The sequence below is a fragment of the Orycteropus afer genome, unplaced genomic scaffold, assembly GCF_000298275.1.
Source record: "Orycteropus afer afer isolate SDZICR_OR568_19922 unplaced genomic scaffold, OryAfe1.0 scaffold00027, whole genome shotgun sequence".
Lineage (NCBI taxonomy): Eukaryota > Metazoa > Chordata > Mammalia > Tubulidentata > Orycteropodidae > Orycteropus > Orycteropus afer.
The window spans coordinates 7,609,434-7,630,318 of NW_006921614.1; the positions used below are offsets into that span (position 1 = coordinate 7,609,434).

Sequence of the window (20,885 nt, forward strand, 5' to 3'; positions counted from 1 at the left end):
AAAGATTGATATCCTGGGCCTTAGTGAAATGAAATGGACCCATTTTGGCCATTTTGAATCAGACAACCATACGATCTACTATGCCAGGAATGCCAACTTGAAGAGGAATGGTGTGGCATTCATCATCACAAAGGATGTTTCAAAATCTGTCCTGAAGTACAATGCTGTAAGTGATAGGATAATATCCATATGCCTACAAGGAAAACCAATTAATACTACTATTATTCAAATTTGGGAGCTCTGGTAGCATAGTATGTAAGGCACTTGAAGCTAACTAGAAGGCTGGCAGTTCAAACCCGCCAGCCACTCCTCAGAAGAAAGGTTAGGCAATCTACTTCCATAGTGATACTGCCTCAGAAACCCAAGGAGGGGTCACTATGAGTCAGGTCTGACTCGATGGCACATAACAACATTATTCAAATTTATGTACCAACCACCAAAGCCAAAGATGAGGAAATTGAAGCTTTTATCAACTTCTGGAGTCTGAAATTGACTGAACACGCAATCAAGATATGTAAATTATCAATGGAGACTGGAATGGAAAAGTTGGAAACAAAGAAGAATCACCAGTAGCTGGAAAATTGGCCTTGGTGACAGAAATAATGCTGGAGATTGCATGGCAGAATTTAGCAAGACCACCAACTTATTCATTGCAAATAAATTTTTTCAAAAACACAAATGGCAGCTACACACATGGACTTTGCCAGATGGAGTACACAGGAATCAAATTGACTACATCTGTGGCAAGAGGTGATAGAAAAGCTCAATATCTTCAGCCAAAACAAGGCCAGGAGCTGACTGTGGAACAGACCATCAACTGTTCATATGCAAGCTCAAGATGAAGTTGAAGACAATTAAAACAAACCCACGAGAGCCAAAACATGACCTTGAATATATCCCTCCTGAATTTAGACACCCTCTAAAGAACAGATTTGATACACTGAATACCAATGATCAAAAACAAGAATAATTATGGGATGACATCAAGAACATCATCCATGAAGAAAGCAAAAGGTTAGTAAAAAGATGAAAAATGAATAAAAGACAAAAATGGATGTCAGAAAAGACTCTGAAACTTGCCCTTGAGTGAAGAGCAGCTACAGCAAATAAAGGAAATGACAAGATAAAAGAGCTAAATAGAAGATTTCAAAGAGCAGCTCTAGCAGACAAAGCCAATAACTGTAATGAAATGTGCAAAGACCTGGAGTTAGAAAACCAAAAGGGAAGAACATGCTCAGTATTTCTCAAGCTGAAAGAACTGAGGAAAAAAATTAAGCCTCGAGTTGCAATACTGAAAGTTTCTATGGGCAAAATATTGAATGACATGGAAGGAATCCACAGAGTCACTGTACCAAAAAGACTTGGTTGATCTTCATCCATTTCAGGAGGTGGCATATGATCAAGAACCAATTGTATTGAAGGAAAAAGTCAAAGCTGCACTTAAGGAACTGGTGAAGAACAAGGCTCCAGGAATTGATGGAATACCCATGGAGATGTTTCAACGTATGGATGCCCCATTGAAGGCACTCACTCGGCTATGCCAAGAGATTTGGAAGACAGCTACCTGGCCAACTGACTGGAAGAGATACATATTTATACCCATTCCAAAGGAAGGTGATCCCACAGAATGTGGAAATTATCGAACAGTATCATTTATATCGCATGCAAGTGATATCTTACCAAAGATAACTGAAAAACAGTTGTAACAGTATATTGACAGAGAACTTCCAGAAATGCAACCTGGATTCAGAAGACGACATGGAATGAGGGATATGATTGCTGATGTCAGATGGATCTTGGCTCAAAGCAAAGAATACCAGAAAGTTGTTTACTTGTGTTTTATTGACTATGCAAAAGCATTTGATTGTGTGAATCATAACAAATTATGAGTAACATTGAGAAGAATGGGAATTCCGTAAGACTTAATTGTACTCATGAGGAACCTGGAAATAGACTTGTCATAGGCTGTCATTCAAATAGAACAAGGGGACACTGCATGGTTTAAAATCAAGAAGGGAGTGTGTCAGGGTTGTATCCTTTCACCATACTTATTCAATCTGTATGCTGAGCAAATAATCCGAGAAGCTGGACTATATAAAGAAGAATAAGGCCTTATGATTGGAAGAAGAATCATTAACAACCGGCAATACGCTGATGACATAACTGCTTGTTGAAAGTGAGGATGACTTTACGTACTTACTGATGAAGATTAAAGACTACAATCTGCAGCATGGATTACATCTCAATATAAAGAAAACAAAAATCCTCACAAGTGGACCTATAAGCAGTATCACGATAAATGGAGAAAAGATTGAAGTTGTCAAAGACCTCACACTGCTTAGTTCTATAATTGATGCCAACAGAAGCAGCAGTCAGGACACCAGATGACGTATAGCACTGGACAAATTTGCTGAAAAGGCCCTTTTTCAAGTCCTGAAGGGCAAAGATGTCTCCTTGAGGACTAAGGTACAACTGCCACAAGCCATGGTATTTTCAATTGCCTCATATGCATGTGAGAGCTGGACAACAAATAAGGAAGACCAAAGAAAAGTTGATACTTTTGAGTTGTGGTGCTGGCAAAGAATGCTGAAAGTGCCATGGACTCCTAAAAGATCTAACAAATCTGTATGGGAGGAAGTGCAGCTAGAATGCTTCTTGGAATCAAGAATGGCTGGACTTCCTCTCAACTACTTTGGTCATGTTGTCAGAAGGGACCACTCCCTAGAGAAGGATGTCACATTTTGTAAGATGGAGAGTCGACAAAAGAGGGGAAGACCCTCAACGAGATGGATTGACACAGTGGTTACAGCAATGGGCCCAAGTATAGCAAGGATCGTGGAGCTGGTGCAGGACCAGGCAGTGTTTTGTTCTGCTGTACATAGGGTCAATATGAATTGGAGACAACTCGACGGCACATAACAACAACAAACAACAATGGTGGCACAACATGAAAAATTTCAACAATGTCTCTGAGCTATAAAAGTGGAAGCTGTTGTGTTGGTAAATGTCTTGGTGTGTATGTTTCCAGCACAATAAATGTAAACTTGAAAAAAAAAATGAAAAGGAAAAGAACTAATGGTATTGAAGAAAGAAGTCTAAGCTGCACTGATAGAACTGGTGAAAACCAGCCTTTAGGAATTAATGGAATACTCAACAAGATGTTTCAACAAACAGACGCAGCACTAAAGGCATTCATTCATTTATGCCAAGAAATTTGGAAGGCAGCCACCTGGTCAACTGATTGGAAGAGCTCTATTTGTTCCCCTTCCAAAGAAAGGTGATCCAAAAGAAAGTGGAAATTATAAAACAATATCATTAATATCACACGCAAGTAAAATTTTGCTGAAGGTAATTCAAAAACAGTTGCAACAGTATATTGACAGGAAACTTCTGGAAAGTCAAGCTGGGTTCAGAAGAGGACATAGAATGAATGATGTCATTGTTGAAGTCAGATAAGATCTTGACTAAAAGCAAATAATTCCAGAAAGATGTTTACCTGTTTTATTGACTATGCAAAGGCATCTGTCTATGTTGATCATAACAAATTATAGATAACATTGAGAAGAATGGGAACTCCATAATACTTCATTATGCTCATGAGGAATGTGTACATGAAACAGGAGGCTGTTGTTTGAACAGAACAAGGGGATAATGAATGGTTTAAAGGCAGGAAGGGTGTGTATCAGGGTTGTATCCTTTCACCATAGTTATTCAATCTGTATGCTGAGCAAATAATCTGAGAAGCTGTGTTATATGAAGAAGAGTGTGGCATCAGGATTGGAGGAAGACTCGTTAACAACCTGCAATAAGCAGATGGTACAACCTTGCTTGATGAAAGTGAAGATGACTTGAAGAACTTACTGATGAAGAACAAAGGCAACAGCATTCAGTATGGATTACAACTCAACATAAAGAAAATGAAAGTCTTCTCAATTGGACTAATCAGCAACATCATGATGAATGGAGAAAAGACTGAAGTTGTCAGGGATTTCATTTTACTTGGATCCACAATCAATACCCATGGAAGCAGCAGTCAAGAAATCAGATGATGCACTTCACTGAGTAAATATGCTGCAAAAGACCTTCTTAAAGTGTTAAAGAGCACAGATGTCACTTTGCTGATTAAGATAAGTCTGACCCAAGCCATAGTATTTTTAATAGCCTCATATGCATGTGAAACTGGACAATGAATAAGGAAGAATGCAGAAGAAGTGATGCATTTGAATTGTGGTGTTGTTGAAGGAGACTGAAGATACCATGGACTGCCAGAAGAACAAAAAAATCTGGATTGGAATAAGGAAAGTCAGAAAGTTCCTCACATTCTTTCTTGGACCTTTCTTGGACAACTTCACCTCATGTGCTTTGATATGTTGCCAGAAGGAACCAATCCCTGGAGAAGGACATCACTCTTGGTAAAGTAGAGTGTCAATGAAAAAGGGGAAGTCACAGTAGTCACAATGATGAGCTCAAGCACAGGAAAGATTGCGGGGATGGTGCAGGACCAGGCAATTGTTTTGTTCTGTTGGACATAGGGTCACTATCATTCGGAGCCAACTCCATGGCACCTAATAACAGCAACAGCAACAGACTTAGACTGGCAATTATGCTACGTAGAGAATGAAACTATTTCCTTGACACTAACTTCAAATTTTAAAATCTAGTCTAGGAGCCTAGGGAATCCCTTAAAGAATATACAAAATTTTGTACAGAGACTTCCAGTAAGATGGAGGAATAGGCAGACAAGTGACACAGACCCTCTTCAACAAAGAAAAGAAAAACCAATTGACAGAGATACAGAAGATAATCCTGGAGCCCTGAGCTTTGAAAGAAACTATACAGAAGTGGATTAGTTAAGCACCAACTAGTGGAAAAGCCTGAACAAAAACAGTGAGTACAGAGACAGTCAGAGCTGCGGACTGTCAGCTACTCTGACAGGACTAACAGACTGAATATTTCCAAGTGGTGTTGGGACCTGAGAATTGACCTAAAGATTAGCCCTAGTCACCAAGGTCTGCAGGGATGACTGTGCTGGTGGCCTATGACTAGGAAGAGAAACAGCAAGGAGGGAGACAACCAGAGCTGTTGACTTTCTGCTGTCCGGAGGGCATAGCCATTTTGATTGTTTACACGTGGCAGCCATTTTAGATATTTAAAGTGACCAAGGGCACAGCCATTTTGAATGTTTAAAAGCAGTGGTTATTTTGGATATTTAAAGTGATGGAGAGTGTAGCCATTTTGAATGTTTATAAGTGGTGGCCATTTTGGATATTTCAAGTGACCAAGGTTACAGCCATTTTCAATCTTTACAAGTGGCAACCATTTTGGATTTTAAAGTGACAGCATTCTCATTTGGATTCTGAGGACCTAAGAATAAGCTCTATTTGCTAAGGTCTGCAGGGTCATACAAGAGGCTGACAACAGGAAAGGAGACAGGTGGTGTATGTATAAGTGCTGTCAACTAATGAATAGAGGAGCACAGCACAGTACCTTGACTGAGTAAATAACATAAAAACAAAACAAAGAAAACGAAAATTGTGGGCAAGTCACTCCAACATACAATCACTAATTAAATATAAACACAAAAATGTCAAAATGCCTCAGAGACAACAGAGCCTCATAGTCCATGCAAAGAAGCAAGATAAAGCAGGGAAAACAAGGGACCAGGATACAGACCCAAAACATATCTCTGACGAAGACGTAGCATTGGAACTCCCTGATAAAGAATTCAAAAGAACTATATTTAGGTATCTTCAATGAATTGAGACATAGAACAAGGAAAACTCTGACAAAATTGAGGAAAACACAGAGAAAACCCTACAACAAGTCTGAAAGACAACTGATAAAAAGGCAAGGAGGCCACATCTCCTGACCTCCTCTAACCCCACAAGAGGAAGACAAAATCACAGCAGCAGCCCAAGGCCTATCCCTGTGAGGTCAGACATACTGCCTCCCTCCAGCCCTTTCACCAACCCTGACACCAACCGTTCCTCCCACAGCACCCACCACCTTTCTTCTGGGTTCGATAATTCACTGCAGTGGCCACACAGAATTCACAGATTATGGGGTTTATTAGGGAGGCACAAGGCTACAATTAAGTTCAGGAACAACCTTCAGTCTCTCTCCCAGCCCACTGTTTCTCAGCCAACAGTCTATCACAGTCTCTCTGCCAGCAGTGTGTGTCCTTCGGTATCTCACTCAGCAATGCATGTCTCTTGTGACTCTTTCCCAGCAGCATGTGTCTCTCTCAGCAGCATGTCTTCCTCAACCAGCAGTCAGAGAGCATTCTGCCTCTAGGAGGCCTCCTTTTGAGCATGGGAGAGTGGCCAAACTAACTAATCATAACATCAGAATTCTAAGCACCTGAGAGAGAGTGGGAACTTTCCAGAACATTGCTTTGTGTTGTGCCCAACAGGAATACCCCAGATGGATAACATTTACAATCAGGAGCTCCTCAGCTGCTCACAGCAAATTCCACCATGGAGTTTACAATGACTTATGGCTAGAAAAGCCATACCAGGTAATTTACTATACCACAACAATACAAGAACAATATGATGAAATAAATGAAAAATTAGAAATGATAAAAAAAATCTACACACAGAAATCCAGAAGATTAATACTAAGCTTTCAGAAACAGATAAGACATTGAATGGGCAAAGGAGCAGAACTGAATCAATGGAAGACAGAATTAGTGAGATTGAAGGCAAATACCTGAACACTTCTTGGAAAGGGATGAATCAGAAAAAAAGATAAAAACAAAGTGAAGAATGCCTAAGGTTCATGTGGGATACAAACAAAAGTAAATAACCTATGTGTAATCAGAATTCTAGAAAGGGAAGAGATAAATAAAACCACTGAGAAAATTGTAGAATATTTTTTAGAAGAGAATTTTCCTAGTATGAGGAAAGATGAGACTATATCCATTCAGGAAGCCCAACGAACCCCAAACCAGATAGACCCCAAAAGAAAATCACCAAGACATATCATCATCAAACTTACCAAAACCAAAGACAAAGACAGAATCATGAGAGCAGCATAGGAAAAACAAAAAGTTACCTACAAGGGGCAATCAATAAGGCTAAGCTTTGATGTCTCAGCAGAAACCATGCAGGCGAGAAGACAATGGGATAGTATATATAAAACCCTGAAAGAGAAAATATTCCAATCTAGAATGATATACCCAGCAAAACTGTCCCTCAAATATAATGGTGAAATTAGGACATTTTCAGATAATCAGAAATTAAGAGAATTTGTTAAAACCAGACCAACATTACAAGAGATGCTAAAGGGAGCCCGTTGGACAGAGAAGCAACAACAGCCAACAACTGACCATTTACACACATGATGATATAACCCAGAACCCAACCCAACTATAGAAGTTGTTGTGGTGGTGGTAAATAAGCCTACAAGATTGTAAACAGGGAACCAGAGATATCAATTGACAAATGAGGACAACTACAGAACAAAAAGGGAAAAAACTGTGTCGTTACAGAACTTCTAGATGGTAGGGAACTCAAGACAACTACAAGATAGAACAGACTGTTCTAAACTTGGGGAGAAAACTAAAAATCACAGGGTAATCTCAAAGAAAAATGATAAACCTTCACATCAAAATAAAAAAGAGGATCAGTACAAATATTTAGCAAATACTAAAACAATACCAATGAAGGAAGTGATAACACGATTCATAAACAAAACGAGCTCAGCACAGAAAATTATATGGAACAAAGAAATTGACACCACGAAAAAGCACATAACAAAAATGACAGCAACAAATTCACATTTGTTGATAATTACATATCTGGCAAAGGACTTCTCTCTAATATTTATAGATAACTCCAATGCCTCAACACCAAAGGAATTGACAATCTGATTGAAAATAGGCAGAAGACATCAATAGACACTTCACCAAAGAGGATATTCAGGTGGCCAGCTAATACATGAAGAGATGCTCACAATCACTGGCCATCAGAGAGATACAAATTAAAACAACAATGAGATACCATCTCACCCCAGCACTGATGGCAAGGTTCAATGAGACAGAAAATAACAAATGCTGGCAGGGACGTGGAGAGACTGGGACTCTCATAAACTGCTGGTGGGACTGTGAAGAGATATAAACACTGTGGAAAACAATATGGCGATTCCTTAGAAAACTGGAATTAGAGATATCATTTGACCCAGCAGTCCCATTACTAGGTATATATCCTAGCGAGGTTAGAGCCAGGACATATATGCACACCCATGTTCATCACAGCACTATTTACAATAGCAAAAAGATGGAAACAACTTATGTGCCCATCAGTGGAAGAGCAGATGACCAAACTATGGTACATACACATAATGGAATGCTATGCAGCGTTAAAGAATAATGTAGAGTCTGCAAAACACTACATAATATGGATGAACTTAGAGGACATTATGCTGAGTGAAATAAATCAATCACAGAAGGACAAATATAGTTATTAGTTCATTGTTGTGGAGGGTCAAGGAAAGGTTTATATATGGAGGAAAACTTTCTTTGTTGGTTGCCAGGAGCAGGAGGGGAGGAGAGGGAACACTGCCAAAAAAAAAAAAAGCATTGACTCATGTCACTTTAGTTTTGTATATTCCACTGTACATAAATTATATTTCAATAAAATGCATTAAAAAATACAAAATTTTGTACACATATATATGTATTGTATACAATTTTTTTTTTTTTAATTTGGGAGGTAGGGGTGTCTGACATTCTCATCAGACTCTCAAACTGTAAAAGAGAAGACAATAGGAATGAATGATGAAATGCTACAAATCATAGAGAAAAATACATATAGTCTGTCTATAATACAACAGTGTGTTTAGGTGATGTTTCTACTTTAAATGAATTTATTTAACTTTCTAAATCATTTGTATCAACAAAAGTTTACAATTTTTGAGTCAGGAGGATGACATCAGAAACATGGTACCAGAGCAAACTCCCAGAAAGGGGACACTTGAAGAACCTGTTCTATGGCACATCATCAGTCAAATGGCAGGTGTGGTCTTTTATATCTAAGAGTGGACTTGAGTGTCTGATCCCACAACTGAACTGGATGTGAGTGCCAAAGGTTGTGAGCCAGTTTGAAGCTGTGTGGTAAGGAGAATTCCCTCTCACCTAATGCCCAACTGCACCTACCAAGCTGAAAATATGAAAAGATTTGCTGCATCCACACGGGTAGCATTCGGCGATGTGTACCAGGCAAAGAAATGTCATTCCGAGCAAGGTGTGAAGTCTACTGTGAAAGAGCATAATATCATTGTGAAAATATTTCTGCTACTTTCACAAATCACTTTGCTGAGTACAAAAAATACTGTTACTATAATTATGTAGATTCTGTAAAACCTAATAAAGCCCTCTTGACCTCCAACAGCAAATGTAGAATGAAAATGGTAATTTTCCTGAGATCTGGAAGGAATTAGATGTAATGGATATTCATCTGCTTTTCTCTGGATGTTAGTATTCGTTCAGAAAAAAAAGTTTTTACCCTTCAGAAAACACTGTACCCTTTACACATTCCATGTATTGAGAACATATAATTAGATAATTAGTCTCAATACCTAAATTGTATTTGGAAATTTTTAATTTGAATGAAAAAGAAATATGTTTGCTTACCTAAACATGACTTTGCCTAGTGATCTACTGGGTGAGTAATGGCCTACTTCTTTAAAGACTTCTGGGTACTCAGAAAAGGGAGCAAGCTTACAGTATCAGTTATCATTTTACTGATTCTCAGTCACAAATCAATCCTTAATTGCCTGCTCTGCTAAAATTGATTTGGGCCCTTTAAATATTTTCCCTTTGCCAGTAGAAGGTACTGGAAAGACATATTCAAGAAAAATAAATTCTTCCTGATGGTTCCATGAGCTCTTTTTTCCAGGCACAGGATCTCTACAAGTCTGAATCAACTCCATGCATGGCACATAAAAACAACAGGCAGTGCAGGCACCAGCAGGGCTCCAGCAGTGGCTCCCTTTTCCTTTTTCTCAAGCAGTTTCGTAGCAGAATACCTCATGTAAGACACTAGCCCAAGAACAGCTTTTCAGCACCCAAGAAGGGAGATCTCCAGCAAATTCTAGAGTGTGGATTTATAGTAACTTCCCTCAGTGAAGCACCACTGTCATTTCTATGCCATCCACTGAGCCTCAGTGGGGATTGAGCCTCTTCCTTGGGCACTCCTCTTTCTTGAGCCCTTGGGGTAGCAGTTGCTCTTTGTATCTGCTAGTTCTGTATTCTTTAGAGTTCTGTTAACTTCTTCCTATCCAGTCCCTCGTTCCTCCAGTCCTTTATGCTGGAAATAATAGTTCTTTATCTAAAACATTCCCAGATAAATTTACCTTGTGGATTCTGTCTCTTAATTAGACCATGACTAATATGCCTATTCCTCTGGAAGGATGGAGGGTGAGAAACAAACAGCTCTGAAAAAGCCCAAGTACAAAAACAGACAGGTGAACTCTCACACAGATAAGTACAACCACTGCCATCTTTTGTGAAGTGAAAGTTGTTGTTGTTGTTGTTATGTGCCGTCCAGTCGGACCCGACTCATAGCGACCCCTCCTTGGGTTGCCGAGGAAGTATCACTACGGAAGCAGATTGCCCCATCTTCCTTCCGAGGAGTGGCTGGTGGGTTTGAACCACCAGCCTTTTGGTTAGCAGTCAAGTGCCTTAGGCACTATGCTACCAGAGCTCCCAAAGTGCAAGTAAGATGACCAAAATGAAGAAGACATCTGAGTACCACATTTACGGAGCCATACTTATGGAGGATCCTGGGTTAGATACAGTGGCACCCTTACGGGAGCTGACAAACCAGCTGAGACACACATGTTTATGAACATTTCAAGGAAGTTAAGTGCCAAGAAAAATGATGGGCAGGAGCAACAAATGCTATAGGGCAGTGACAGTCTCTCAGGCCAAACGACTATAATCATTGCTACCTTGCTGTAAGCAAGAACTAATGATCTATAAAAGCCCTGAGCCATAGAAAAGAGATTCCCTCCCTAAACAGTCCTTCTAAGCCTCCTTTGTCCTCCAATGATGGAGTATTTCTCAAATCCAATATACCATGGACTCCTGGTGGGATCATTTGACTTTTGCTTCACTATCAAGCAACATGAACCACATAAACATTTGTACAGAGAAAAAGAATTGAAAAGAAAAAAAGCTAATTCAATTTAAGTGTGTCTTTCACTAGGGAATCCTTCCTAAAAGATTTTAAAGAAGAGATTAGGGAAACATGGTGACTGTAATCTATCAAAGCCAAATAAAAATGCTTTCAATCAAGCCCCTCAACATGAGGCTTTTAAGGAAACCCAGTAACCACATAGTGGAGAATAAAGCCCTTGTCATTCACTGAAAGGCAGGAAAGTGATTCAAGGCACAAAGCAGGAATAAAAAGACTACTCTTGGCTCACCATAAGAATAACAGTGGGGGACTCAGAAGAAGAAGCCCAAGAACAGGAGGGTTCTAATTAACCATCTGGAAAGTGGGAGAGACTATCAAAGGGAGCAAAAGCGTAATTTTCTAATGATAAATGAGTGAGGTTTTCTGACAAAGATGAACCACAAAGGATGCCAAAGGAATGGTTCGAAATGAAGGCTACTGACTCAACTAGGATTGTATCATTAGAGGTGAGGGGCCCACCACACACTTAACCACACTCCTACATAAACGAATGGTGAATTGAGGGTAATTATTTTTTACAGTAGGGTGGGAAACATGAACTTGACACTGACATCTTGATGAAGTACCATTTCATTATCGGTTGTGATCAAAATTATAGCAGGAACTTAGTTCTCTGTATACTTTCACTCATCTCTTCTATAATAACGTTTCTTTTCATGTGCTCTTGAATTATACATAAATTATACAATATTTATAACTTGTCCATAACATAACTATTTTTCCATTTATTAAGATCTAAAGTTTTAGACTTTGTGAGCAAGTAAAAACTTGAAAAAATTCTAAGGACTAAGATAATCTTGGCAATGTTTTACTTTGCCACGTATAGGTATATTCTAAAAACACAATCACCATCCTTTCATAAAACAAAAGAATATTTTAACACCAAAGGAAGTCATAAGGAATCATCTCAGAACAAAGGAGAGATCTTTAAGGGGAATAAATATCTCTGTAAAACTTGATACATAGTCCACATATTTTTTATTTTCCAATAAGATCAACAAAAATGGTGTCACGGGCCAGAACTAGTTAAAGAACTAGTTACAGGTTGACATGACTAGCTAAAGAGGACAACTGGCAAATAATACACCTACATTCCTACACAAAATTCAAAAAAATAGGAAGCATTAAGACAATTTTTAAAAAATAATAATGAAGATAGAGACAAGAAGGAAAGAATGCTCATCACAAATCATCTAAAAAATTCAGAAGGAAGTACTGCTTGCATATGAGTGTGTAAGTAAAAGAAGGAGCCTGCATAAATCTGGCCCAGAGGACGCCATCAAAAGAGAATGAAGACAAACTTAAGAAACAAGGACTCTCTAGGACTGAAGACTATAAACCATAGAACATGTCTATCACACACCCTCAGTACATTCACAGAACCCATGTGCAAGCACAGCTAGGGACATATGACAAGGCATCTCTAGGGATTTTAGGAAAATACAGCTTATTTGAGTCCAGGTATATAACTTTTCAATTACTCTTTTAAAATCAGATTAAATAGACAAAGGATATATGGGCTCCCTCTGGTGGGTCTATCAAATACATGAAATCTGCCTTTCTTTGCAAAATAAATAAATTATCTCAATAAATGAAGTATTTTAAAAATATGCTTGAAAGCTATATGGAGTGTTTCTCAAACCTTCTAGTCTCAAAATCTACCATGGTCTTAAAAATTGTAATATTTGCATCATTTGCAATGAGTGATATGACTCCTGATCCCATTCTACCTCCCTTTACCTCACAGGTCATCACTATCCTGATCTTGAAGTTTAACATTGGTGTGTATTTTTTTTCATACCTATGTATATATTTCTTTAATCAAAAACTAATTGTGTGGGTGTGGTCCTAGGTAATGCAAATGGTTAATATGCTCAGCTGCTAATGCCAACCAAAACGTTGAAGGTTTGAGTCCACCCATCAATGCCTCAAAACAAAGGCCTAATGATCTACTTCAGAAAAAAACTCAGCCATTGAAAACCCTATGGAGTACAGCTCTACTGTGACACCCATGGATTCCAATGATAATGGGTTAACTGGGGGTGGTGTGGTTTGTGTGTGTGTGTGTGTGTGTGTGTGTATGGGTTTAGAAAGAAAGAGTAATAGAGAGAGAGAGAGTGCACAAGTACACAAAAGCATGCCTCATTGGGCATATTTTGAATATCTATAAAAAAGTATCACTGGCAATTGATTTCTCTTCTTCAACATTATTTTTAAGCTTTATCCATTTTGACAGAGGCCCCTCCTAGTTTATTATTTTAATTGCTATATAGTACTCAATGTAATTTAAATTGATTCCATATTTTTACATTTAAAAAGCCAGATCATAGAGCATACAAATACAAATGAAATATTGGAAATTAACACAATGCTTCACAAAGTGATGATATTTACATTCCCAAGATCTAAGACTTATGGTTCCTCCAGAGACTTGGTATGGCCAAGATTATTAATTTCTGTTAATCTGAGGGGTTTGAAATGATACCTAGTTGTTTTAATTTATATTTCATTAATGACAAATAAAGCCATTTCTTATTTACTGGCTGATCATGTGTTATTTCTGTCAATAGGAAGTTTATGTTCTTTGCTCATTTTTCTTGCTTTAAACAAAGTTACAAAATCTATCATATATATATATATAAAGTATATGATCATGTAGCTCTCTTCCTACTCCTCAGAACCAAAAAAAAAAAACCAAACTCATTGTGGTTAAGTCAATTATGACTCATAGCAACAACCCCCATTGTGTTTCCAAGACTGTAAATTTTCACAGAAGTAGATGAGTAGATTGCCCCATCTTCCTCTCACGGAGCAGCGGGTGGCTTTGAACCACCAACCTTCTGATCAGCAGGCAAATGCCTTATCTACTATGCCACCAGAGCTCCTCCTACTCCTCAGAGGTAGCCACTAAATTCCACTTTTTATAAATTATGCCCTTGCTTTCCTTACTGTTTTCCCACATATCTCTGGGTTAATTTTGCCCATATTTCAACTTTATGTAAATGTAATCACACATTGGATGCTTCTATACCTTTGTTTTTGTTTGTTTGTTTTTTGCTCACGACTATTTGCTACACTCATTTGCATTAACGTATATAACAGCTGCCCTTTAGTTGACTAAAACTCACAAGGCCTCCATGTGTGTCAGAGTAGAACTGTGCTCCACAGTGTTTTCAAAGCCTGATTTTCAGAATAGATCACCAGGTCTTTTTCCTAAGGCGTCTTTGGGTGAAACGAAATTCCAACCTTTCATTTGGTACATTAATGATTTGCAACATCCAAAAGCTCCAAATGCTGATGCATAGAGTTGTGTCTTATTCATTTTAATAGCTATGTGAAAGTCATTCATCCTTTAAGTATAACACAATTTATTTATCTGCTCAACTCTTGGTGGAAATTTGTGTACTTTCCAGTTTGACGATATAACTAATAGTGCTAAGAACATTTTATCTATCTTCTGAGGAAACCATACAAGAATTTTTGTGTACTTTCCAGTTTGATGATATAACTAATGGTGCTAAGAACATTTTATCTATCTTCTGAGGAAACCATACAGGAATTTATCTAAAGCATATACACAGGATGGGAGATTCAGGTGTGGGTTTTTACACTCCTGCCAGTGTCATAGTGGCACAATGGTTAAGTGCTCAGCTGCTAACTGAAAGGTTGGCAGTTCTAACCCATTCAGAGGCTTCACTGGAGAAAAGTCCTGGCCATCTGCTCAAAGATTAAAACTTCTAAAACCCTAGAGGGCAATTCTACACTGTCAACCCAATGGCATCTAACAACAGCGGCTAATGTCATGAGCATTCTCATCATGCCCCACACTGACCAACATTAGATACTGTCAGACGTTTTTCCTATTGGATTATTTTTCCTATATTGAGATCTCCTTACACAATTCATATTGTGTCTTCTGACAGTTGTATGCAAAGCAAATAACTCCACCCACTGGGTACCTTATCTTTGTTAGGCAGAAGTTTTACTTCAATGTAGTCATATTTAACATTTCTTTTTCATGCATGGATTTTTCTTTTTGTCATATTTAAGATATATTCTACTCCCAAGGTGATAATGATCATCTATATTTTCTTCTGAAAGTGTTACAGGCTTCTTTTTCAGAAATGGATTGTTAACCTATGCATTTGCTCTGAGGCAGAGCTCAATTTTCTCTTACGTAGAGAAATTGTCTCAGAACAAATTATGAAGACTCCATCATCTTCTCAAGTATTTAACACCACTTTTATTTTATAACAAGTTCCAAAATATGTGTAGAGCTGTTGCTAAATTCTCTATTTGACTAACCTGGTCCCAACACTAAAATGTCTTAATAATAATACCATTATTATCAGCCATGATGCCTGATACACATGTCCCTTTCACTGATGCTCTTAAAAATTATTCTGGCTTTTGTTAACTAAGCTCTTCTTCTGAATTTTAGACCCCAAAAATACCCAGTGAACAGTTAGTATATTTTCACTGAATTTGTAGATTAATTTTGGGAGAATTGCCATCTTCAGTATATTATTTTGCTACCTATAAATGTATGAACATGGTATGCTGTTGGTAGGTACTGAAAAATTGATTTTCACTCACAGATACTCCAAGTTAAAGAGGAAAACTGTCCCATAGGTTTCCCTAGGCTGAGATATTTACAGGAACAGATCACTAGGTCTTTCTCCCACAGAGCTACTGGGTAGGTTTGACAAACATAGCCCTCATTTTTCCATCTTTTTTCATGTCTTTTACTAATATTTGATATCTGTACCCCAAAATATGGCTTTGGTGATACAAATAACACTGGAGATCACATGATAGAATTTTGCAAGACTAACAACTTGTTCATTGCAAATACCTTTTTCAACAACATACACAGCAGCTATATACATAGACTTTGCAGGTGGAGTAAACAGGAATCTGATTGACTACACCTGTGAAAGAGGTTACGGAGAAGCTCAGTCTTCAGCCAAAACAAAGCCAGGAGCTGACTGTGGAACAGACCATCAACTGCTCAGATGTAAGTTCAAGTTGAAGCTGAAGACAATTAAAGCAAGTCCACAAGAGCCCAAATATGACCTTGAATATATCCCTTCTGAATTTAGAGACCATTTAAAGAATAGATTTGATGCACTGAAAACCAATGACTGGAAACCAGAGGAATTGTGGGATGACATCAAAAACATCATCCATGAGGAAAGCAAACTTAATGCCGTCATGTCGGATCCAACTTATAGCGACCCTCTCCTTGGGTTTCCGAGGTGGTATCACTATGGAAACAGATTGCCCAACCTTCCTTCTGAGGAGTGGCTGGTAGGTTTGAATCACCAGCCTTCTAGTTAGCAGTCAAATGTCTTAGGCACCACACCACCAGAGCTCCCTAAGAAAGCAAAAGGTCATTAAAAAGACAGGAAAAGGAAGAAAAGACCAAAATGGATGTCAGAAAAGACTAAAACTTTTCCTTGAACACTGTGGCTAAAGCAAATGGAAGAAATGACAAGATAAAAGAGCTAAACAGAAGATTCCAAAGAGCAGGTCAAGAAGACAAATCAATTATTATAATGAAATGTGCAAAGAACTGGAGTTAGAAAATCAAAAGGGAAGAACATGCTCAGCATTTCTCAAGCTGGAAGAACTGAAGAAAAAATTCAAGCCTCAAGTTGCAATATTAAAAGATTATATGGGAAAAATATTGAATGATGCAGGAAACATCAAAAGGAGACAGAAGGAATACACAGAGTCACTGTACTAAAAAGAATTGGTTGATGTTCATCCATTTCAGGAGGTGGAATATGATCAAGAACCAATGGTACTGAGGGAAGAAGTCTAAGTTGTAATGAAGGAACTGACAAAGAACAAGGCTCCAGAAATTGACAGAATACCCACTGAGATGTTTCAACAAATGGATGTCATTCTGGAGGCACTCATTGTCTATAAGAATAAATCTGGAAGACAGCTATCTGGTCAACTGACTGGAAGAGATCCATATTTGTACCCATTCAAAAGAGAGGTGATCCCACAGAATGTGGAAATTATCGAGCAATATCACCTTGATGAAGATAATTCAAAAACAGTTGCAGCAATATACTGACATAGAACATCCAGAAATGCAAGCTGGATTCAGAAAAGGACATGGAACAAGAGATATTATTGCTGACCTCAGATGGAACTTGGCTGAAAGCAAAGAATACCAGAAAGATGTTTACTTGTGTTTTATTGTCTATGCAAAAGCATTGACTGTGTGGATCATAATAAATTATGGATAACATTGAGAAGAATGGGAATTCCAGAACACTTCATTGTGCTCATCAGGAACCTGACTAGGAGGCTGTCATTGGAACAGAACAAGGGGATATTGCATTTAAAATCAGGAAGGGAATGTGTCAGTGTCGTATTCCTTCACCATACTTATTCAAGTTGAGCAAATAATCTGAGAAGCTGGACTATATGAAGAAGAACATGGCAGCACGATTGGAGGAAGACTAATTAACAAACTGCAACATGCAGACGACACAACTTTGCTTGCTGAAAATGAAAATGACTTGAAGCACTTACTGATGAAGATTAAAGATGACAGTCTTCAGTATGGATTACCTCTCAACATAAAGAAAATGAAAATCCTCACAACTGGACCAATAAGCAGCATCACGATAAATGGATAAAAGATTGAAGTTGTCAAAGATTTCATATTACTTGGTTCCACAATTAACACCAATGGAACCAGCAGTTAAGACATCAGATGACATATTGCACTGGGCAAATCTGTTGCAAAAGACCTCTTTTAAGTGCTTAAGAGCAAAGATGTCTCTTTGAAGACTAAGGTGCACCTAAACCAAGCCATGGTATTTTCAATCACCTCATATATGTGACAGCTGCACAATAAATAAAGAAGACTGAAGAAGAGTTCATGCTTTTGAGTTGGGGTGTTGGCGCAGTATACTGAAAGTACCAAAATACTGAACAAATCTGTCCTGGAAGAAGTGCAGCCGGAATGCTCCTTGGAAGCGAGAATGGCCAGACTTCGTCTCATCTACTTTGGTCATGTTGTCATAAAGGACCACTCCCTGGAGAAAGATATCTGCTTGGTAAAGTGGAGAGTCAATGAAAAAGGGGAAGGCCCTCAAAGAGGGAGATTGACACAGCGGCTGCAATGATGGGCTCAGGTATAGCAAGTATTATGAGGCTGGCACAGGACTGGGCAGTGTTTCATTCTGTTGTACACAGGGTCACTATGAGTTGGAGCCGACTCAACGTCACCTAACAACAACCTAATAACATCAATAAATATTTTTATCATCTTCTACAAGATTTATATCTTGTTGTTGTTATTAGATGCCATTCAGTTGGTTCCAAGTCATAGACGACCTATGCACCATAAAATAAAACACTGCCCGGTCCTGCACCATTCGTACAGTCTTTGCTTTGCTTGATCCCATAGTTGCAGCCACTGTGTCAATCCATCTTGTTGAGGGTCTTCCCCATTTTTTTTTTTTTTTTGACCCTCTGATTTACCAAGCATGATATCCTTATCCAGGAAATGGCCCCTTCTGACAACCCGACCAAAGTAGGTGAGATGAATTCTGGCCATTCTCACTTCTCAGGAGCATTCCAACTATGCTTCTTCCAGGACAGATTTTGTTTGTCTAGATTTATACCTAGTTACTCTAAGTTTTAGTTGATAGTCTGAGTAAAACTCTTATTCAGTTACATTTTCTAACTGGTTATTACTTATAGATAAAAGACTTTCATTTTTATATATTGCCCTTGTGCCCAGCAAATTTGATGAATGGTCTTATTACTTCTGATAATTGTTCTATATATTCTATACAATTTTCTAAGTAGTCTAAATAAAGCAGCTTGATCTCATCTCCTCAGATGCTTATATTTTTTATTTATCTTTCTTGTTTACTCCATAAGCTGAAATTTCCCACACAAAGATTAATAGAAGCACTGACGGCAGGTAATCCTGAATTATGGCTAATTTTGTTAGAAATGTTTATGGTGATTCACCATTAATAATGATGTTCATGGTGAGTACTTGACAGATACAGTAATTTATGAAGTTAAGAAAGTCTTCTATTCCTAATTTGTTAAGAGTTTTGATCATAAGTCATTAAATATCATCATATGCTTTTAAATGTCATGAGACAGTAAATGTCATCAAATGCTTTTTCTACATCTATTGAGATGATTACATTTTCATTTGCTTTATATGTGTTAATAGAACCCACTGCCATCGAGTCAATTCTGACTCATAGCAACTCCCACTGGGTTTCCAAGATTATACATCTTTATGGAAGTAGATTGCCCTGTCTTCCTTCCACAGAGCAGCTGGTGGGTTTTAACCACCAACCTTCTGCTTACCAGCCGAATGCCTAACACACTGAACCACCAGAGTTCCTTATCTGTTAATATGGTACAAGATAATACATATATAATAATATGTCATAGGACACAATACACTAATTAAATTTGAAAATATTTCATTTAATAATTCTGCATCTATTCTTAAAAAAAAAAAAAAAGGTCTATCTTCATACAGATAAATCTTCTAAACTTCCCTTTTTTATCTAGTTTGGATATTAAGATATCAAGCCTCACAAATAAAGAAAAGCCTACTTTTGAAAATCAACCAATGAAAACCCTGTGGATCACAATGACCCAATATGCAAGCAATCATGCAGATGGTGCGGAACGGGGTAGTATTTCATTACATTCTGCATGGATCACCATGAGTTAAGGGCTGACTCCCTGACAGCTAACAACAATCTTAAAAAATGAGCTTAATAGGTCTCTCATTCTATTCTCTGAAACAGACTGTACAAAATTAACAGTTCTTTCACAAATTGGTAAAAACCCAAACAGAAAATAATCTGACGCTAATGTCTTTTACGGGGGAAGTTACTAGTTATAGCTTTAATTCTTTACAATTCCATACAGCAGCTCACATACACTTTGTCTCATGACATTGACTTCAATTTCCCACAGTGCAACAGCTCCCCTCCCACTTCCTCCCCATAGTTACCTCTCCCCTGTGTCCTTCCCTCCAGAGCACTCCTGCCCCCAGAGCTGTCTCCCTGTGTATACACAGCCCTTCTATTCTCCTATGACTGTTGTTTCCAAAGAGTGTATCTACCTAATATAAATGTTCAGCTCATATGCCTGTCTTTTGTTTGGCTGGAAGCCATGGGAGTAGGTTCAGTTCCATACCTGAAGGGCAGCTAGGGGCCATAGTCTCAGGGGTTCCACCAAGCTCTATCAGACCAGCCAATGTGGTCCCTTTTTTTCTTTATGATTTTGAGTTTTGTTCCACATTGTTCTCCCACTCTCTCCAGGATCTCCTAAATAGATACCCCTCCGAGTGGTTGACAATGGTAGCCGGGCACCAGCTAGTTCTTCTGGTCTCATAGTCATATAGGCTGAGGATCTCATAGTGTACCAGTCCCTTGGACTAATTGTTTCCATGTGTCTTTGGTTTTCTTCTTTCTTCTTTGCTCTGGACAAGGAGAGACCCATCGTTGTATCTAGATAGCTGCTTGCAAGCTTTTAATATCCCAGTCGCTACTTGCCAAAGGAGGATGTGGAACAATGTTTTTGTGTAGTATGTTATGCCAGTTGAGTCTGATGTCCCCTACAACCATGGTCCCGAGCCCACAGGTCCAACTACTCCCTCTGGGTAGCTGGCTG

The 20,885-nt window shown here is 38.4% G+C and overlaps 1 protein-coding gene across 1 annotated transcript in view; it reads right to left on the reverse strand.

The window, feature by feature from the left end:
* FARS2 (phenylalanyl-tRNA synthetase 2, mitochondrial) overlaps nt 1-20,885 on the reverse strand; it is a 635,598-nt gene that overhangs the window by 607,862 nt on the left and 6,851 nt on the right. The window lies entirely within an intron of this gene.